Below are 20,642 nucleotides of genomic sequence, written 5' to 3'. Positions count from 1 at the left end.
AATAAATTGCATAATTTCATTTGGAAATTAGCCGGACACTGTACACAATTCAACTCGCAAACGATAATATTGGTACCTATATTATTATACCTACTAATTTTAGTTTATTGTCGTAGGTATAAATCGTTCGATCCAACTGCATTTTGCCGGATCTATGTTAATAATTAATACCTATATAATAATAATGACGAGTTATTTAGTGGATAACCCCTCTATATAATATTTATTCATTTCTTGTAGGTATATATATTATTATATACATACCCTTTATGGATGTCGGATACTGATATAGTGATATGATATAATTCATGACACATATAATATTATATAATATAGCCGTTACTCGTTACTAATCCCTATAATAAGGAGCTATAACAGGATTGAATTTAACCTCGATATGGTTTAAATCCAATTGTCGGTGTTTAGGTCCGGGGACACTAATTTTTGGACGAAACTGCGACTGCAAGCAAATTTGACTGCAAACCGCCTGTGTATCGCATTGCAGTGACAGTTTGTGGTTAGGTTCGATCATATAGCTGAAAACATAAAAAACAATATAGTAATAAACTAATAACGTAACGTACACGTCAACAACAAATTAGCTCTGCGACGACGCACCCGGTGGTAACATCGATAGATAAGGGATGATCCATTTAATGTAAGACATTCATTATTTCAGAGAACACTAATGTTTTTTCAAATATTTCTTTCACATAATTTTAAGTCCTTATTATACAACATTTTGTGGAAAAAAAATATCTCTTTTACTCCTACCTATTTTTCGTTATCATTTTTCAAGCTTTTATACTATTTTTAATGCTAACATACATTTTAATTTCATATTCCGAAGCAGAAATCAAAATTCGGACAAGTAGTTTATTAGTTATAACTTTTAAGTATTTAAAGTTTTGAGGAGCGAAGTAGTAGACCAACATTTCGCGTTGTATTCCTGTACCACTTTACTCTGCTCATTTAAACTTTAATTGCTTCTAACTCGTAAACTACTCGTCCACAATTCGATTTTTATGCATCGCCAAGTAGGTACTTAAAAAAAATTTTGTTTTGGAAAAAGGAACGAACAATGCACGTTATCATTAAAAAAGTAAAAAATAAATAGAAAATGATAACGTTATTATTTTTTTAGGAAAAGTTATAGTTAACGACTTAAAATCAATTAAAAAATCTTTTCAAAAACAGTTAACTGCATGTATAATGAGTGTCTTGCGTTAAACGGATCACCCGATATACAGGCGTACACATCACAGATGTATAATATTATAACATAATATGCATTTAAAATCCATCATGTTTATGAATTATGGCATTGTCTCCGGGGTTAATAATATTTCAACGAATATTATTGTTTCATTGTGTTTTAATTCCTGCAGATTGTCAAGAATAAAAAAGTCGTAAATTTAAAAATTAAATCGCGCGCTTTAAATAATTGCCGTAATAATAAAGTCAACGCGTAGGTACATTATAATAATATAATAATAATAACAGTTAGTGGGTAGTTAACAGTCAAACTTGAGCAGTGTTGTATTGCAGAGCACCGAACAATGCCCAGTTTTGACCGTCAAAACTGGGAATTTGACACTGTACACAGTCGTCCGGATATTATTTTATGTTCAGCGGCCAAATTCATGACAGGCAATATAAATGAACGATACACAACAACTGCGCGATACACGAAATTATGTAACAATGCAGAATTATTTATTAGTGTACAGGGATTAGGGAATGTGCAGCTATTTCGCTATATATTTAATCATTTTTCTCCCGCGCATTTCTCTATTTATTTTTTCGACGCATTTTCCCGAATCGACAAATATAATATTATTATTATATACTACAAGTATTTTTGACCTTTGTTGTTATTGTTGACCTTTGTGATTATTTCGCATCGTTAGTGGACATAAATGGCTGCTAAGAAAGGTTTTTTTCCTTTTTATAAAAAATAATTTAACTTTGTATAAACTGCCAACTCATATTTTATCATTGCCGACTGATATTCTCAATTAGATACTATTTATTTGTATAAATATCGATGTACTGTACACCTATAATTTGCAAATTGTATACTATTTTATTCCTCAGATCGGGGTGGATAAATGTTATATCATCATATTAAAACATAACTCAATAAGACAATGAATTGTTTTCAATGGTATCATACGAATAAAACACATTTTACACTTTTAATTTATGTACTTGAAAAAATATTTTGTCGTACAAAGTTATTTAGTTGATTATTTTTTGTTCCGTTTAAGCGTTAAGTTGGACCATTTCCAAAATGCATATTACGGGTTAAAAAGAAATCGCATCTTAAATTTCGAATAAAACCTTAAAAATGTTAATTAATTTTTATTTATGTTAATAAATGCAAGCAATGAATAATAGGTACTCAATTTTACTCGAGTCTATAAATTTGTATGTAAGATGTCAGTCGTTTGAGCATTTGAATAGTTATTTAACATATTTAAAATGCCTACAAATTCAATACTTTATCGAGTTATATAAAAATCCGTGATTAAAATCCATATATTTTTATGATTTTAAATATTAAATATTTATCGTAGTATATTTATCATTAGTAACTAATGTATAAGAATATTAATAGCAACGATATTTGAAAAATCTATCGCTCTAAAAGTATTGTACACTGTTAATATTAGTTTTTATAACATACTTTGCTTTGTACGATTGTATTATACTAATCTAAAGTCGTTTTTGGTCATGCAAAACGAAATTAATTGGTATGTGTATTGTAACAATTTATAGATAGATATTTTATCATCAAATACAATGGAATATTATAAAACCCCAACATTTAAGAATATCGACTTAATCATAAGAATTTTATGTCCCACATATTTACACTTAATATTCAGTGAGCAAACGTATACATTTTAGTTTTTCATCTATACCTATATTATGTATAGTTCTGAAAAAATAAATTTTCTGAAAATAACAAATACATCTGTATTGCCGTATTGGTACCGTATATCTTAATTCATAATATATGTCACCCACTGGAAAAAGCATTAAAATGTATTAGTTTCGGCTTCCGTAGAAATATGATGCTTCAATATGTTTTAGTCATCTATTAAAACTTTTCGAAACTAAAAACATATATTTTTTATAAAACACTAGACATTTAAAAATTGACAGTTTTGCTCGCATAACGCATTTTGATAGGATTACAACTTTAAGTTTGGATTGGATTACAGAGATAATGTACATATTTTATATATGTGTGTGTGTATAGTAAATTTTGCTTGTTTACTACGTGTCTTCTGTGACGTTTCAATTTTTCGACCTATAAAGAATGTGATGTATACCGATACTGATATATTCTTCTAACGAGAACCACAAGAAATTTGAACAGTTTTTAAATCAAATTTGAATAAATACATATAATATTATGCTGCAGATTTTTTATAATGCATTAATGTGAATTAATTTTATTTATTGTTTTTATGTTATAATTCTATAATATTATATTACGTATTATGTCACATTATTTTTACTCGTGTGTGTTTGATGGATGCGATTGGGTGTAACCGATAAGCAGCCAGTGTTGGTCTATGTACTCAAAACTTGGTGGCTGCAAGATTACATCACACATATGCTATGCATAATTTGTCGTAAACCTATATATCATTTTTTAAAAAATTCTTTTATGTCAAAATATGATACTTACAAGTTTCAATCTAGGTATACTGTAGTGTCAACCTGTAGTTATTCATATAATATATGACCACCAGCTCCATAACTTTGTGTTGCAGAGGATAAACTTGAGGGGTAAACAGAGGGCATTGTAAATCACTTCAGTAATGTTTTAGAGTGCCATAATTCTGCCAGCACTCAATATTTTGATTATTACAATATTACGCACAGTAGAAATCCTTTATAAGGACACCGGTCGTAGGAACTTACCGGGTTTAATGACCTTAAATTAAAGGTCCTGGCTAAACTCCTAACTTCTGTATGATAATTTTGATAGGTTGTTATGACGTTATGATAAAATGGATGATGTAATGATGTTTATTCTCAGTAAATTTTAGTTAAATGTTAACGACGCGACGGCTTTTGATTAAATTCAATTTCACGATAGGTAAAATATTAAATATTCAGTGTTTAATTATATGACTGTAAATATTATAAAATAAAAAAAAAAGTTAAAAATAAAAAATAGTGAAAATACTTTTTACTTTTTACTAATGATATACACAATTAGACATTTTTAACGTTTTGTAATTTAAATATAATATAATATAGGCATACTGTTTTGTGATACCTCCTTTTTACAAGCTTTTTTGTTATGACTTCCTAACGGGGGGGTTAATTATTAGTTATACGCTTCTAGAACCTTTTGAAATCATTAAAAGAAACGATTTCTTTTAAGTATACCCTCTGTATAGATTTGAATCCAATTTATTATGTAGATTCCAACATACATAATAATGTTGTATAATATATCGAAATCTTGTGCAGAGACATCGTTGTAAAACCAATACATTGCTCGGTTTGTACAGAATCTAAAATCCTTGCCCCGTGGAGGGTATTTGATATAATATTGCACAAGCCTAAACTATTGATTTATGCACGGCCATTCTGCACCTGAATATAACATATATATATTCGTATAATATTGCACACAGACTTTGTAGAATAGTGTCGTAGCCAGGATTTCCTTTTGGTGGAGTGGGAGAGAGAGGTGGCTGATAATTTGTTATATTATAGGGGAGGCTTAACAACTAACGAGCTTCCTTCACGAGTTTGGTGTATGCAGCTGATGCCGTGGGCTTTTAACATTTTGTAGACTTCTGCACAGCAACCTTCGTACAAATTACAATTTTAATGCATGTGGTTACGTCTTACACTGAAAGGGTTCCGAATTTTCTTGAAATTTCAATTGGAAGACTTCAGCCTCCTCTTACGCTCCACTGTAGTCATAGAACGATAATTACATATTATTTTACACTGCATCAGTGGCTGGGAGTTGTGGTCTACTCTGCAATGAGCAACAGTCGTTTATGCGCACAGTTAAATATTGTGACTTTTTTCGTGTCCTTACCGGTGCGCTAAAATAATACGTTTTAATAATTATTTTATTATTATCGCCGTCGTGTCTCGCTTATAATAACATATATTATAATTATTCGTGTGTGTTTAGCATTCCCGTGCCTGTTATCACGACGACGTGCGTTTATATAGGAAGTTTAAAATTTTATTATACCTTCGCATAATATAATATACATATTATAATATATTCAATTTCGATTCGTATTCAAAGCGTCCGTTCGGCTCGCATTTACGAGTACAGTATTATATTAATATTATCTATGAATAACAATTGTTTTATTAATTTCGGCTACTTATATTCAGTTGCCGACAAGCACGTACCTATATGATTCGCGTATCTACATAATATTATAATAGAATACGTGCATCTATGTACGTCATATCATGATGATGTTACTACACGACGGATTTTGGCATTCCGCGGATTTATATCCACTTCCCCACCCCCGTACCATGTACCGCAATTACCGAGGACGTTTAACCTCGATATGTGCGCATACCCTGCAAGGCGATTGTTGTTTTATCACAAAACAGTGTATTATAATACTATAGTTTTCTACTCGAATGTATAACATAGGTTACAAGAAAACTTTTTATTTTATTTTTTACCCCAAAAGTTTGAATTTTGTATCAACAAAAATGTTTACGATGTTGTGCCTACCGTTATGATAGGTATTTGGAAAAAAAAATGTTTCTTCTTTTTCAAATGCAACGACAACATAAACACCTACATACGAGTACTCACGTTCATTTCGAAACAAAATGTTTCTCTGAACGATGTCTAAGCATGACAATGGAATTTCAAGCTAGAAATAATATTAATCAATTAAGTTTAAGTGTCAAAATGTTTGTGTTGTTATGACTTGAAATAATGAAAAAAAAGGTTTAAAAAACACTCAAACTTAACCTAACCGAGGAAATTACTGCTTTTAGTGATAAATGAATCACCCTGTACATATACATATAATAATAAAATATTATATTTACATTACATAATGGCACGCGGCGCCGTGCTTCCTTCCGCGCCTTTAACGACCGTCAAAATCGCTGTTGACGGATGTAAGCCCGCCGAATCGTTAACGTGATGGTAATAATAATAATAATAGTAATAAATATTATTATTATTGTAAAATACTAAAACGTCTTTCGGAAAACGCGCGTTGACGGTTTATTATATGGCTGACTTTTCGGCGGGCTTGAATATGCGGTTTTTGTTGGGAAAACATGTATCTACATCGTTATTATGATGTATACACATAACAACTATATTATGCGAGCTGAATTTTATTCGGCATCGCAATAATATAATATGGCCGTCAACTAGATTTATAATTGACACTTGCAGATAAAGAAAACTCGCGACATCGTATTAAGTACCTCCGAGAACCGCCACCGCATAAACTAGTCGTTTTGATTATATATGTTTATGTAATATTATGCGTTTAACGATCGCGGTGACGACGGATGACAAATGAATGAGGCTCGAGCGCTTTTCCAAGTGTCTGCGTATATTATAATAATGTAAAGCCCACTGAAGATGGACATTTTTCGACTTAAACTATATTATAAAATATTACTCGAGATGATTTTACTAGCAGCTAAAAGGATTCTAGTTGATATTGCAGTTGTCGTCGTTCAAATTCTTTCTGATCCGATTAAATATTAATACACAATTAATTAATCATTAATTTAATAGCCAAACGGTTTCAGGTGCAGAACGATTGCACGAGTCGACTAGGTTCATGTAAATCATAATCATTATTATTATTTTTTCATATATAAGTATGTAATTGAAATACCCTTTTACTTAGCAAAGTTTTTATGTGCCATACAATTCTATCCTCATTTCCTGCTGATAAGTTATAACTACCTATTATTATTAACTATAATTATTGTGTTTTTTAAATCCCGTTTAACGTCTTCCTGCCTTGCGCAGTCAATCGGCTCTATAAATAAGTATTCAGATGTGTGGTTTGTCGCTGTTTTTTAATGTACCCGTGTACAGTGGTAAATGCTTCTATGGTATTTTTTTTTTTATCGTTAAATACCTATATTACGTTATTTAATTTTAAAAGATTTCATTGCATTTAAAACAATGTTTGCTCATAAAGACTTAATGAAAATCTAAATTCCATTACAGTGGTTGCCGTTTATTGGACCCAAGGTTGATTGACTCATTCATCTATAAGTCTCAAAAAATCTGGTCCTGATTTGCACGTATATTAATATTAATACACAGCAAACAATTAGTCTATTAGACTTACACACCGGTTAATGAGGTCATTTTGGACCGAGGAAGGGATAATTCAACCAACTCTGGATGGATTTTTATCAAAAGTTAATTAGGCACCTAGGTTATTACAATATTTTACTAGGTACTTTATTTTTAATGAAACACAATTTTTCTATTAAATACCCATAGATTATTTTATTATACTATTGAATTAACTAATAGTTTTGTCGGTGTCATTGAATTGAAGGCATGATTAAAAAACACATATTTACATAAACCTTAAACTGTAGCATCTTATAAAATTTCATAGCATATATTAATTATTATGTTCGCTGTTTGTGTAAACATTTACGCTCGAAAGATAATAGTTAAATAACGAAAATGGTTTAAATAATTTGTGCATGTTATAGTCAAATAGGAATATAATATTCATTATACTAAATGGAATATTTAACCGATTTTATAATGAAACTTGTGAACGTTGTTTTGATAAGCTGGCGGAAATTTGGAGATTTCTATGTACTCTATAAAAATTCATAAAACATTAGAAAACGTTTATAATTATAGCAGTTGTAGTTACGTACCGGGTTTAATGAACTAAAATTAAAGATCCCAGCAAAATTATTCCCATGTAGTTCTCTGTTTTATACTAAAATTTTTATCATTTGTTATGACGTTCTTAAAATTTCCATATGACGGATGTAATGAAGTTTATTTTTGGTGAATATAGACAAAAATATTTTATCTTTTATGAGCACGGGTTATATTATTTACGGGTAATGGGACAACGATAATTTTTAAAATAAGGCAAAATATTGAACAATCAGTATCAAATTTTATGGTCATTAATAATATAGGTTCCAAAGCAAACTTTGAACATGTAGAAACAAAAGTACATGATTTTTATTTTAAAAACATGTTATACCAACTGAAATAACACATTTTTTTAAATAGTTTGGTGTGTTGTAGGTACTTAATACACATTACATTATTATGTAATAAAAACACATTTTAATTTTTAAAAATAAACGCAATAATTAGTGTAAAATTTTCGCGGTGAAAATATATTATAATGCATGCTGTTTGCTAATAAATTTTTTTTTTTAATGTCGGATGTTATCACTATCGGTTATTATGACCTATTTTCCTGGTCTCTTGAATGTCATACACGATTTATACTGTATTATTATGTGATATATTGATATATGGAAGAGGAAGTAATAATGTCAATTATATTAAGTACAGAAAATACTGGACATTAAAATTGTAATCGTTTTAACTGTTAATCATGCTAAGTTATACAATTAAAGTACCTATATTATAGTTCATAGTTGTGTTAACATGCATTAGAAAAAAAATAATTTTAAAACAATGTCTTATGTAATTATGTCATAATTATACTTAAATTTTAGTTGATAATTTATTAGCATAACATATACAACATAGCTTACCACCTTATTTTTGCATGTCGCCGTGTCACTATGTCTAAGATAATAGGTCAAACCGGAAAACGTTAAAACATAGCAGTCGGCCCATGTAGGTACATTTTTTTGTATTAAATAATTTAAATAATTTTTTTTTATTACACATTTGTCTCAGCTTATTACACATTCAGAAGTAATCATCACAAATATTGACATTCAATTTAACATATTAATATTATACATTTTCAATTAGGAAGTTGGAACATGATTAAAATCGAGATTTTTCAATTCGTTACATGACAGTCTTGTCAATACTTATAGACAAGTGACATATTGGGCTCTAGTAAATAACGTAATTATTCTTAGAGGCGAAAGGGTAACATGAATAATTATCTGTTAAATTCAGGATCGTGAAACCCAATTGGAGATATAACTCTGTAATTAGTATATATGGGTATTATTATAGGCTACGCGCTTTAAACGTTATGGCTCATTCGTAAGCTTGGAACACTGTAAATTGTAATCAATATTTGGGTGTCATTCGCGTGCATAATATGTATAATATAACTATCGATCGATCCGTTTGGCCCGATGATATAATATTATATAGTCGGATATTTAGATATGCATATCGAATTCAGAAAATGTGAATTTTTGGCCGGTCCCTTTTTTTTTTAATATTGGCAGTGAACCTAAAGGCAATACTTTAACCTACGAATCGGCTGACCGCGCTATAAAACATGGTGCAAAATCGAAAATAATTTTTCACCCACCCGTGAGTCGTATCTGCCTTGTTATTGTTTGTATATAATATTATATATAGTACCATTCTGCGTATACCTAGTTAAACCAATATCCCGGTTAAAGCGTTTCGCGTTTTGTTCGCAAAGAAAGCTTTGGCAATTCTTTGTTTTTTTGGAGCGCTCTCGTCCGACAACAAAATACCGTTTTCGAATTGTGCCGGATTTACGTTATAGTCGTGGGCGTCGTCGGTAGAGTTAAATCAGTCTTCGGTATTATTTCTGTGCAGGTACTGCGGTATTACGTCTCGACACGCGCAGCTTTTCGATTTAAGTCGTCTTTTTATGATGCGTATGGTATATTTAATGATATTATACCTATTAATTATTATTATAATCGCTATTCCGGATGACGATCGTTTTGGACTACCTTGTGTATATAATAATAAAAACTATACGCTTACACGTAAGTCTATAAATATTCATGTTGCTATTATATTGATATTTACAGAGTTATTCGACGAGAGACACTAGGGGATGATTTTTTTTCGAATAAGTATATAGGTACGAGATAAAATAAGAGTTGGACAATTCAAATTTATAATTATGCAAGATTTTTTTTTATAACTTATCAACACAATCGTGATTTTGGATTTAATTCTATCAATATTTTATTGACCTAGACTGCAGAGAAATAAATGCACAACAGCATTATTGATTGAATTTTCCATTGCATTGGTTTTATAATTTAATATTACACAGGTACCCACTAACCTACAAAAGTATAAACTTCAATGTCGGAATTTTACATATAAATTAAAATGGAACATCTGAAGTAATATAAACGAAATAAAAAAGTTTTGTTTATGTAAATATTTTCATTCGAAGTGGCAAAATGTTTAAGTGCAATCAAATAAAACCATTAACTTAATGTTTGTTTGAAAACACAACTTTTAAAATTTATTATTCCGTTTAATTAGTTAGAAAACTCTGCAAATTATTTTCAATACCGACGATATTCATTACATACATTAATCAACATTATTAACAATGTATTTGATTTCCTAACCATTTCCCGATCTGAAGCAAAATAATTAATATATGTTACAAAAACGCATTATCGTTGTCACTCGGATAATAAATCGTTTTAAACCCAGTGTCGCAGTGGTCCCCAAATTATTATTGTACGTCACTTAAAACAGTTCCCATGGCCCTTTCCGGATGTACTTGCGGGTGCTAAACGAAAATTTGAAATCTCATTGTGTATGTATTATAATAGTGCTCATATAGTTAAAAAAATTTTAAGCGCCCTTTTGAATCGCGTTATGTATACGTTTGCAAACAAAAAACACTCGTGCAATATAATATTATTAAACATTTTATATTTAGGTATTAGTATTTCTCTGTTGCTGTCTACTATTTTTCATTTAGCTAGGCAATTATTAACACTCGATTAATTCTATAGACTAGACTTAAATTCGGGTTATTAATTATCATCTGTAAAAAAAGCACTGCAAAATGTAAGGAACATCAAATCATTCGATTTTATATCCTTTTTTATTAATACATTCTCTGATTGTGACATTTATAGGTTTATATAAGTCATTAAAGCAAATAGTAAATACATATAATCAGTTTTTTCAATGGTAAGACTTATATTATTAAATTGATTTCAAGCAAGTTTACATAAATTTCAAAGTTATATTAAATTATCAAGTATTGATTAATTTTGCTTCGCTTTATAATTTAAATCAAAGTCATTTAAATAAATAAAATTATAGACGTACAAATATCTAAAACGTATATTAAAAATATAAATAAAATTAATCATGTTACCTACTCTTGTAATGTCGTTTTGAGTTTCACCTTCATTTGTATGTATTTTTTAATTTTTGTTATATTTATACACACGTATTTTAAAATGTGTATACTTTATACTACCTTGTTAATTTGTACCTAGATTAAATGTGTTTTAATTAAACTGTGCGATTAAAAATTATTATTGCTTGACATGACAAATAATATTTTTCCGTCTAAATAAAACTTATACATTCTTGCGTTAATAATGAAACATTTAATTAAATTGTGGTTTAAGTATTTCAACTATGTTAAAAATTTACTAACATGAAAGTATAATATAAAACAAAACAGGCAATTTTTATGAAATATATGGGGGCACTAAAATCGATGTTTTCTTAAAATCATAATATAATATTATTGTATGTTTGTAATGATTAATACACATGTTAGAATGTATAATTTTGATATGATATTTGAATTATAATTTTTTTTAGATGAAGTGATAAATGTATTGGTCCTAAAATGTTGTGTGTATTTTATTTTGTGTTTGTAGTGACATTTTAAAGTAGGAATTTTGCTTCAATCTTCAATATCGAGGGTGTGGTTCCTGGTAGAAAAATGTAGATCGTACGATTTTGCTTCATTTCAGAAGAGAATAATTAAAAATACGACTTGAAATTTTCACTAAAATTCAAACTGTTATTTTGTAGACATGATCACAATTTTGTTTTTCCCTCAAAAGATTGAAAATGTAATACATAATTTCCTCATTGTGTGTTATTCTAATAGACATTTAAAAATATCAAAAATAAATAAATAAAATAAATAAATTTCTTTTATAAGCGTTTCAAGGTCAAATTTTTAAAATTGAATATTCAGCCATGAAATAACGATTTTAAATGAATCGATTTTATTTTTTCTGTTGAAACTAAAGCGAGTTTCTTGGTTTATTTATTTATGAATATACATTGGTTATGATGATAGTGTTTGGTTTTTGAGAAAAGTAGAAAAACCTTTCTAAATATTATATGAATTTAATAATAGGTACCTACTTATTACCTATAGTAGAATTTGTAAAATATAGGTAACCTCAATAGTGTTTGATATGATCGATTTGTTTGGGCTTCGTATTAATTTGTTACTTATTATTGTGCAATTCGCAAGCCAAAACCGACTAAGTTTTTTTGCTTCAACTCGTCAATATTGCGACATTTTTCTCTCTTGATAAAAAAAAATGTAATCCAATATTTCGATCCATCTGTAATCAACAAAAATATTATAATAATATAATACCTACCCACCAGAAAACTAGCTGATCAACGATCAATCATAATAATATTTTCGTAGTTTTCGTGGAATAATCCGGTGTAGTGGTTCAAAAAAGTGTCCCGATTGCGTTGTTTAACATTTCGTGCGATATACATTATACACCGTGATCGTTTATACTTGGAACAAATCCAATGGCGAGATCTAATATATTATATTTTGCTCGTTGTAGACGTTTACTATACATATATAAAATAATATAATGTAATAATTCAATACTCCGTCGCTCAGAGACGCGGGTGATGGGATTCCGGTTTAACGTTTGCGACTTATTTCCGGTCCATCCGTTCGAAATATTATTATTATATAAATGCATTTTCCCGGACGTTTCCACGCAGGTACTCAATTTATATTATATACACTGTAAGGTACAGAGACATGTGGCGTGTGTATATGTTGTACTGTCGGGGTCGGACGGGCAGGCTGCAGGCGGCCCTGCTCCTGCTGCCTTTTAAATTGGTAGGTCCTTTCGCTACAGGACGTAACAAGAACGATCCAAAAGTTTTTTCAATCCCGTTACACAGGTATAGCTATAACACACCATCTAACCTAACCACCGCCGCTAAACCTGTGTATACTTTAAATTACATAAATACACATTGGTCACGAGTAAGGTGCGGTATAGTTGATTTACGCTAATCTATAAAGTAGATTTTCACTCGGTAAAATATTATTTGATATTTATCGACCCAAATATTGGCGAGCAACCCCTGCTTGGCTGTACTCAAGCCTATAGGACCCGGATAGGCTGGTAGACCGCGAATGCAAGCCAAGCCCTATCCGTAGATTTCTCGTTTTTTTGTAACCCACCGGGACGTCGTGACCCAGCTCCTCCGCGACGGCCCTGCAAAATGTGGTGTGCAGCTACGCCTCCAGGTCCGCGCAATCCCTCCGTGCAGGTCTGCAGGTATTTGTCTCGAGTTTTTTCCGGATCGCCGCCGCACGGTATCATATTATAATATATTATACATCATCGTGTACCGTGTATACAACTCTGTACCACCGAAACACGACGAATTGTTGGCGGCCGCCTCCGCGGCGCAGAAGAATTCGCGGCGCGCGCACGCCGGACGGACGGGAAGAAGACCGCGCGCGGCCATGCCAAATCCGAATCTAATTTTAAAAGCGACGTGGTTTAAAGCGCGCGGTGTGTACTGCAGAAGGTTGCCGACCGCCGGGCAATTAGGCCAGGTACGCGCGTGCGGACCACCGTTTTAAAATGTAAAAAATAAAACTGTACGACGCGTATTATAATGCACGCGTGTAGTAGGTATATAAATATACTGCGACGGGAGAACGAAAAAGCAAAAACCGAAAAAAAAATCTATGTCATCCCGCGTATATGCGCGGTCTCGAAGCGGGACATATGACGTACTTGCGCACACACACACGCGCCACACTACCCACACGGTCACACCGTGTGTACTGTTCATTGCGATATTATATGCCTATAATATTTTAGACGTGCAGGTTTATTATATTGTCATTGTTTTTTGACCGCCGCCCGCTAGCCGCATTTATATGGGTATAGATGACCACCGTTTTATCGCGGTATACAGATAACAGGGGTTTGGTATATCGTATAATGTATTGTATGTTTATACGCACGAAACGTGCGGCAGGTAAGCGGTTACATGATTTATGTAAATTCGAGGACCCATCGATTTCTGCCAACTAAACCTATAATGGCATCGATTCCGCTAGAAATGGTAGTATTGAAACACCTATCGCTAGTGCCACAAACCAGTGGCTAGGTGTTATGGTTAGTTATGGTTACCTGTGCTCGTCATATCTTAAATGTATTAACTATAAATATACACATGAAAAATATTTGTTCACATCATATTATACTAACGGGATTATGAAATCGTCAGTTTGCAATGTTTGTATATTCACATTGCAAGCAACTAATAGTGATGGAATATCAAACGTAAGTTTAAAGTTTTGGAAATAATTTCTCACGTCTAAGTTACATACAAAATATACATAGTATAACCAAAATCTACGTTTATAATAGTCGACAAATAATATGTTATAATAATAAATAACAGAACAATAAATTAGGCAAGGCGATAATCTAGATATTATTCAATCAAAATGTAATAATCAGTATAATATTATAAAATACTACCAGATAATATTATCAACTATTCTTAAGTTTGTGCATTTTTATAAATTATTTTTTTTAAAATCCATTTGTTAGTACTAAGTAATATCTAAATTTAAACGAGTTAAACCAATAAAACTGTTAATATAATTCAAACCGCGTAGTGTCAATTTAAAAACAATTTCTAATTTTTGTTCACTAAGTTTATATTTTCCTCATACTTTCTTGGTTTCTTTGATATTACAATTTATAATTGACAGAATCGATAACCAGGGCATATTACTATCTGTACTGTTGGAATCGATATACCTTTTCCTCTAATTAAAAAAAGGTCTGATGGAGCTGACGAAACCCCTTAAATTCCAACAAAAATACTTTACGTTTATTTTAAAAGTTTAAAATTATAACATTCTATACTGCACTGATGTATAACATATAAGTTATAATATCTCAACATAATAATATTATGTAGTATGGGGAATCCATTAAGTTGAATTAGTAGATGCTCGTTGATTGTTAAAAATTGAATTAAAGACTGTTCCATGCAATACAAAAATAAACAAATTTTAATCTTATTGACGTATCAAAGATGAAAACCGTAGTCATTAGCTTTCAGATCATAGACATCCTAACCGACGTCTATGAGATATTATCGTCAACATATTGCAGTACACAGAGCAACCAACCGGATGCCAATTATTTTCACGAAATACCCACCACCTATTAAATAATATATACAAAAAAATAGGAGTGAAGTTTCATGTACTGTTCGTATGATTCATTGTTACCTGCTATGTTTCATGTAGGAACTTATATATTTACCCTAATACAATTGTCATTGAAAGTGTAGTAATTTAAGTGAACGATCGTCATTCTCCTGTCTATATCCCCTCATCGAGGAAGTTGTTACTGTCCTACTTCGCCCGAGATTTTCGTATTTATCGTGTACCACAATTCTCACTCAGTCCTCCACGGCTTCATCCTCGTTGACGAATAATAAAACGCCACTGAGCACATGCAGTATAGATATAAGTTTATTTCTGATGGTGCCTTTTCATTTACTTTCCATCATGTCATCGATCGAAACGGGACAGCGTTAAATCTTTTTATTTTTCATACGTTTGACTAATATGAGTATTAGTACGTTCGACGCAATAAGTACAATTTAATTCATTATTATGGGACAACAATACAGCTCACTAAATTCGTTGAATCTAATAGTAAAAATATGCACATAATATGTTTTTCTACGCACTCGCAATAATTAAATTCGATCTGTGTCTCTTTGCCTTCGTCGGTTCATGATGCCACCGGTTGTTCATCGTCAATAATATTCCGATCGATGGCGCGTATTGTGTTTTATTGTATGTATATAATATATACACAACGTCTTTATCGAATCGATTCACGTGGCATGTTTTATGGCGCAGCATTATATAATATCGTATAGCTGTGGGTTAAGCCACTCAAATTCGAACCGACGTTTCCATGCACAGCGTACACGACGTAAATACATAATACGAATTGTACAATATAATATCATAATAATATCATATATTATTATTATGATATCTATATCTATATAATGTAGCCATCGGGTATATCATCGGAATGAAACGATACATATTATTATTTTATATACCTACGATTTCCCGCTGCAACCGTGTGTTGCCATTTAATTTCTTCACTGTGTGATTTATTTTTGAGAGAGAGACGGAGTTTGAACAAACTCATAAAATAGAGATTTTTAGTACATAGAATATTAGATATAATGTATATAGCCAATAGCCGTATATATGTATATAGTTACTGTTGATGACGCATTTTCATGTGGATGTATCTAAACTCTACACAAACACACATACACACACATGAATTTTGTTTTTTCAACAGATTCATCGCGTATTATGTACATATATTCGTACGAATGCAAGAGAAATAACATTTTAAGTATTTGTATTATGTGCATGGGGGGTTGTACGAGCTAAATGAAATCCGAGATTGGATTGCGCAATCGAATTCAATCAGTAGTAAAACGTTATTAAACGAATGGTTGATAGGAGACGGTATTGTTACTAATATTACGTTTATATTAAGTTTAAATTTCATAATGGTACATAATAAAGCTGTATAGCTGCAGTGTCAAGTGTGGAGTACGTTTTTTCGCTGCGAGTGTAGAAAATATTTGAATTGATATCGTATACTACAGTATATACACGATTATTCTTCATTCAATATTTCAGTGAGAAACCGCACGTAGTATTTCAATCGACCTGCCATTGAAACAGCCGGAGCCGGCTCGACTTCAACTCTGATCCAGCTTTATGTGCAGACAGATTTGGTCCGGTCCCCGTTTTTTAGGTTCTGCACATTCCACGGTGGGTAACCTTGTTTTATTGCGTATACAATCGTAAACTTCGACAAGCTCTTAAATGCAGTTCAGTGCAATATCGTCATAATAATACGATGTCGTTAAAAAAAAACGCACACACACACACAAATGTATCATGGCCAAGAATATTATTTGCCACTCCGTAGAATTTTTTTTCACGCTCGCCCGCCGCGATTTATCGATTTTCGGTCGAAACAACACACGCCGCCGCTGCAACCTCCCAACCTCTTGCATTTTTATTCCTTCCCCTCGACGTATATTCATGTACACGTTCGGTATACACATATACCTTGGTATTACGGTGAAGTCGCGTTCGACGCAATAGTAAAACAACGTGCACGGCAGCTGCTAAAGGTATTACGCCATATAGGTATATCGGTAATCCCTTATAAATCCAGTATGACAGCGCATCGTATCGAAAAATATTAACGTCTTTGAAAATAAACATATTTTTTTCTTAATTCGAAGTCATTACGATGCGTTTTTGAAAAATGATATTATTTTGATCGTTGCATATTTTTTAAGCCTAATTTTTTTAGAACGACAATATTTTGCATTCTTTTTAATTTCATGTTTCAAAGCAGAATACAAACACACCTATAGGATTATGATACGTACAAATCGAACTTTTAACCGGTAAGTTAATCGGGTATTTAAAGTGATATGACGGGCATTCCGGCCTGATCCCGCAAAATGTTGTTCCACTTTATTTCACTCATAATATCAACTATACACACAAGCTCAAAATTCGATTTTTATTCATAAAAATTCTCAGAAAACATTCTGCTTCTGAATATGATTTATAAAAAAGCGATTAAGTCACTTTGCTGTATTTTTGAGTGTTCCTCGTTGAGTACTGTAATGAATGTGTTAAATTTGATGATAAATCACTGCATACGAAAAATGGTTTTGATAAAAGGCTGTGTGAAGGTTGAAATATCATATATGTGTCAGCTAATATTTCTGTTTTTGTTGAGTTATTTCCGATTCTTTGAAAAGTATGTTGTAAAGCCTTTACATTCACTATCCGCTCTGCTTAAAACCTAAAATAAGTATGTTGTCACTTAAAAAATAAAAAGTTACAAAATGAATAACAATCTAAACAATAATACCAAGTATTTATATATACATATATATTTATAAATTTGTTTTGTTATGTGACATCAAATTATGTAAAAAAATCAATACTTTTCGAGATAACATTACCTAGTATTTACTGTTAAAAGTAACGTCTCGTATATGTATATTTTGTATTGATGTACCTTCGGAACTTTCAATAATGAACTGTTGACTGTGCCCCCCCCCCCAGATTATATTATATTCATACCAATACAATACGCGTAATAATCTCGTATTGTGAAAATAACCTCTCGTTAGTCGTTTCTCCAAAAGGTTTTATATGCATGTCGGTCAATATAACAGTATAATTTATCAATTTATTTTTACTCGCTTTTGTGTTGGATCATGTTCAATAATGAGTATGCTTTTGACGAGTTGGACGTTTGAAACTTTTCGGAATACACGGTATAATATCACTATATTATTGTTTATTACTATATTTCGTAATAATATTTGTATCGTTTCGTCGAATCGAACAACGCACCGGTCGTTTTTTACATACATTTATGATTGCGAGGATATGAAATGACATAAAAAATGAATATACACGACGTTAAAACAGTTTTAATTTGGTTTCTTTCAGAGGGGTTTTTTCCCCGCACTGTGCTTCTATATATTACAATTTATATTTTATTATCCGAGAAATAAGAGAAAGGTAATAAAAATATTTTATTCGCAATATTTTCGTCATTCCTCTGTACACATCTATCCCTCTTTCGTTTTCTGCACTTTTGACCGATGACGCGATTTAATAATAATTTTGTGTTGAACATAATATTATAACTGTCCATTTTTTGATACAATATTGTATATACCTCTACCATGTAAGACAGATTTTGACTGTTCGTCGTTTCATAAAATATCATACAATTTATACCGTACCGGCGTGCAGGTGTTCACTTAAACGTCAATGCGTTAATTCCGTGTCGACGATAATATCAAAAAACTATATAATATCAACACCTATTATTATACTCGTAATATTTCAATATTTTATGTCACGTCCCCGTTAGTAGCCGTAGTTTAAAATAGTGTTGTCTTACATAACTATTATTTATAGTCAACGCGTGTAATTATACATATTATAATATTATTATACTATTTACGTGTCGTATTATATAATAATAATATTGTTATATGTAGTGTGATCGATGATAAAGGTGTTTGCTTTTTTCTAAACGTCAGGCAATAAGGGAGTGTAATGTATAGGTATATGAATAACGAACGATGGCACACAGAACATTATATATGGTTTTTGGTGTTTGCAACGAACACACAAGGACGGGGAATTTATGCCACCTCGAACACAGTATATAACACGAGGGCGTGATGTATTTAAAAATATTCGGCAGCGTGTAGTATTATAAACGCGGCTTGAAGTTTATTTTTCCCGCGGCAGTATACCTACCTGTTATATTTTGGTAATCTGTTCGAAGTCGATGGGATAATAATATTAGTGAACATTTTTTTGTCGCCAAGGTGTTTAATAAAAATATATAGTTATGGGATGCGCGTATCTATTGCAGCGCGACACACATATAATTATATAGGTACGAACAATGCACGCACATATTATTATGTATATTATGATATAATATGTATAGGTACAACCATAAAAGTTGACCAAGTTAATTATAGTATGGTGTGCGTTAAATGGATCATTTGGTGTTATAAAAAAATGCACGTGACAAAATGTCGGAAACAAAAACACAGTATATATATATATATGTTATATGTATGTAGGCACCTACTTATGTTATTATTTTTAATTAAAAAATTAACTTTTTATTTTTAAACACCCGAATTGTAATAGGTACCTAATTTATCGGCATATTTTAACGCAGTGCGTATAATATAATAGCCAATAGGTAGGTACCTTGGCATCTGTAGAATATTGTAGAGAATTTCAGTCCTTTAAAAAAAAAAAATATTTTATTCGAATTTTCAGTACACTTGCAGCTTATTTTCCATGCTCGAATTTCTTTGAATTATTATGATATTATAATATTACTGTTCGCTCAACTTTAATCTACATAATATCAGCTATAATGCACTCGGCAGAACGTCACGGAAAATAGGTACCTAACACTCATTTGCATTGTCAAAACATTTGCAATAAACAACAGGGAATAAATTATCGATACGCCTACGCTGCGTGAAAACTGTACTTCGACTCGCCGCGGACAACACACCAACCTCGATACTTGACCTCCATTGTTCTAGATATGTATATATATGTACAGATACTTACACTTCTGTAGAGTAATTTTACATAATTGCTTATGATTCTTTGTCCATGCGTATACGACAGAACAGATTCGCGTGAAAATTCGATTTCAAGCACCAGAACAACATCGCATCACGCCTTGTTATAAGAGAAGAAATCCGTTAATAGGACCAAATTAATGCCCCC

General features: G+C 31.4%; 1 protein-coding gene across 2 annotated transcripts in view; it reads left to right on the top strand.

Moving 5' to 3' along the window:
• The window catches only part of LOC111042962 ((11Z)-hexadec-11-enoyl-CoA conjugase-like), a 46,601-nt gene that overhangs the window by 16,490 nt on the left and 9,469 nt on the right, over positions 1-20,642 (top strand). The window lies entirely within an intron of this gene.

This window comes from Myzus persicae, unplaced genomic scaffold (genome assembly GCF_001856785.1).
Source record: "Myzus persicae strain clone G006 unplaced genomic scaffold, MPER_G0061.0, whole genome shotgun sequence".
NCBI lineage: Eukaryota > Metazoa > Arthropoda > Insecta > Hemiptera > Aphididae > Myzus > Myzus persicae.
Note: the sequence above shows the minus strand (reverse complement) of the source record. Positions and strands in the feature narration are given on the sequence as shown.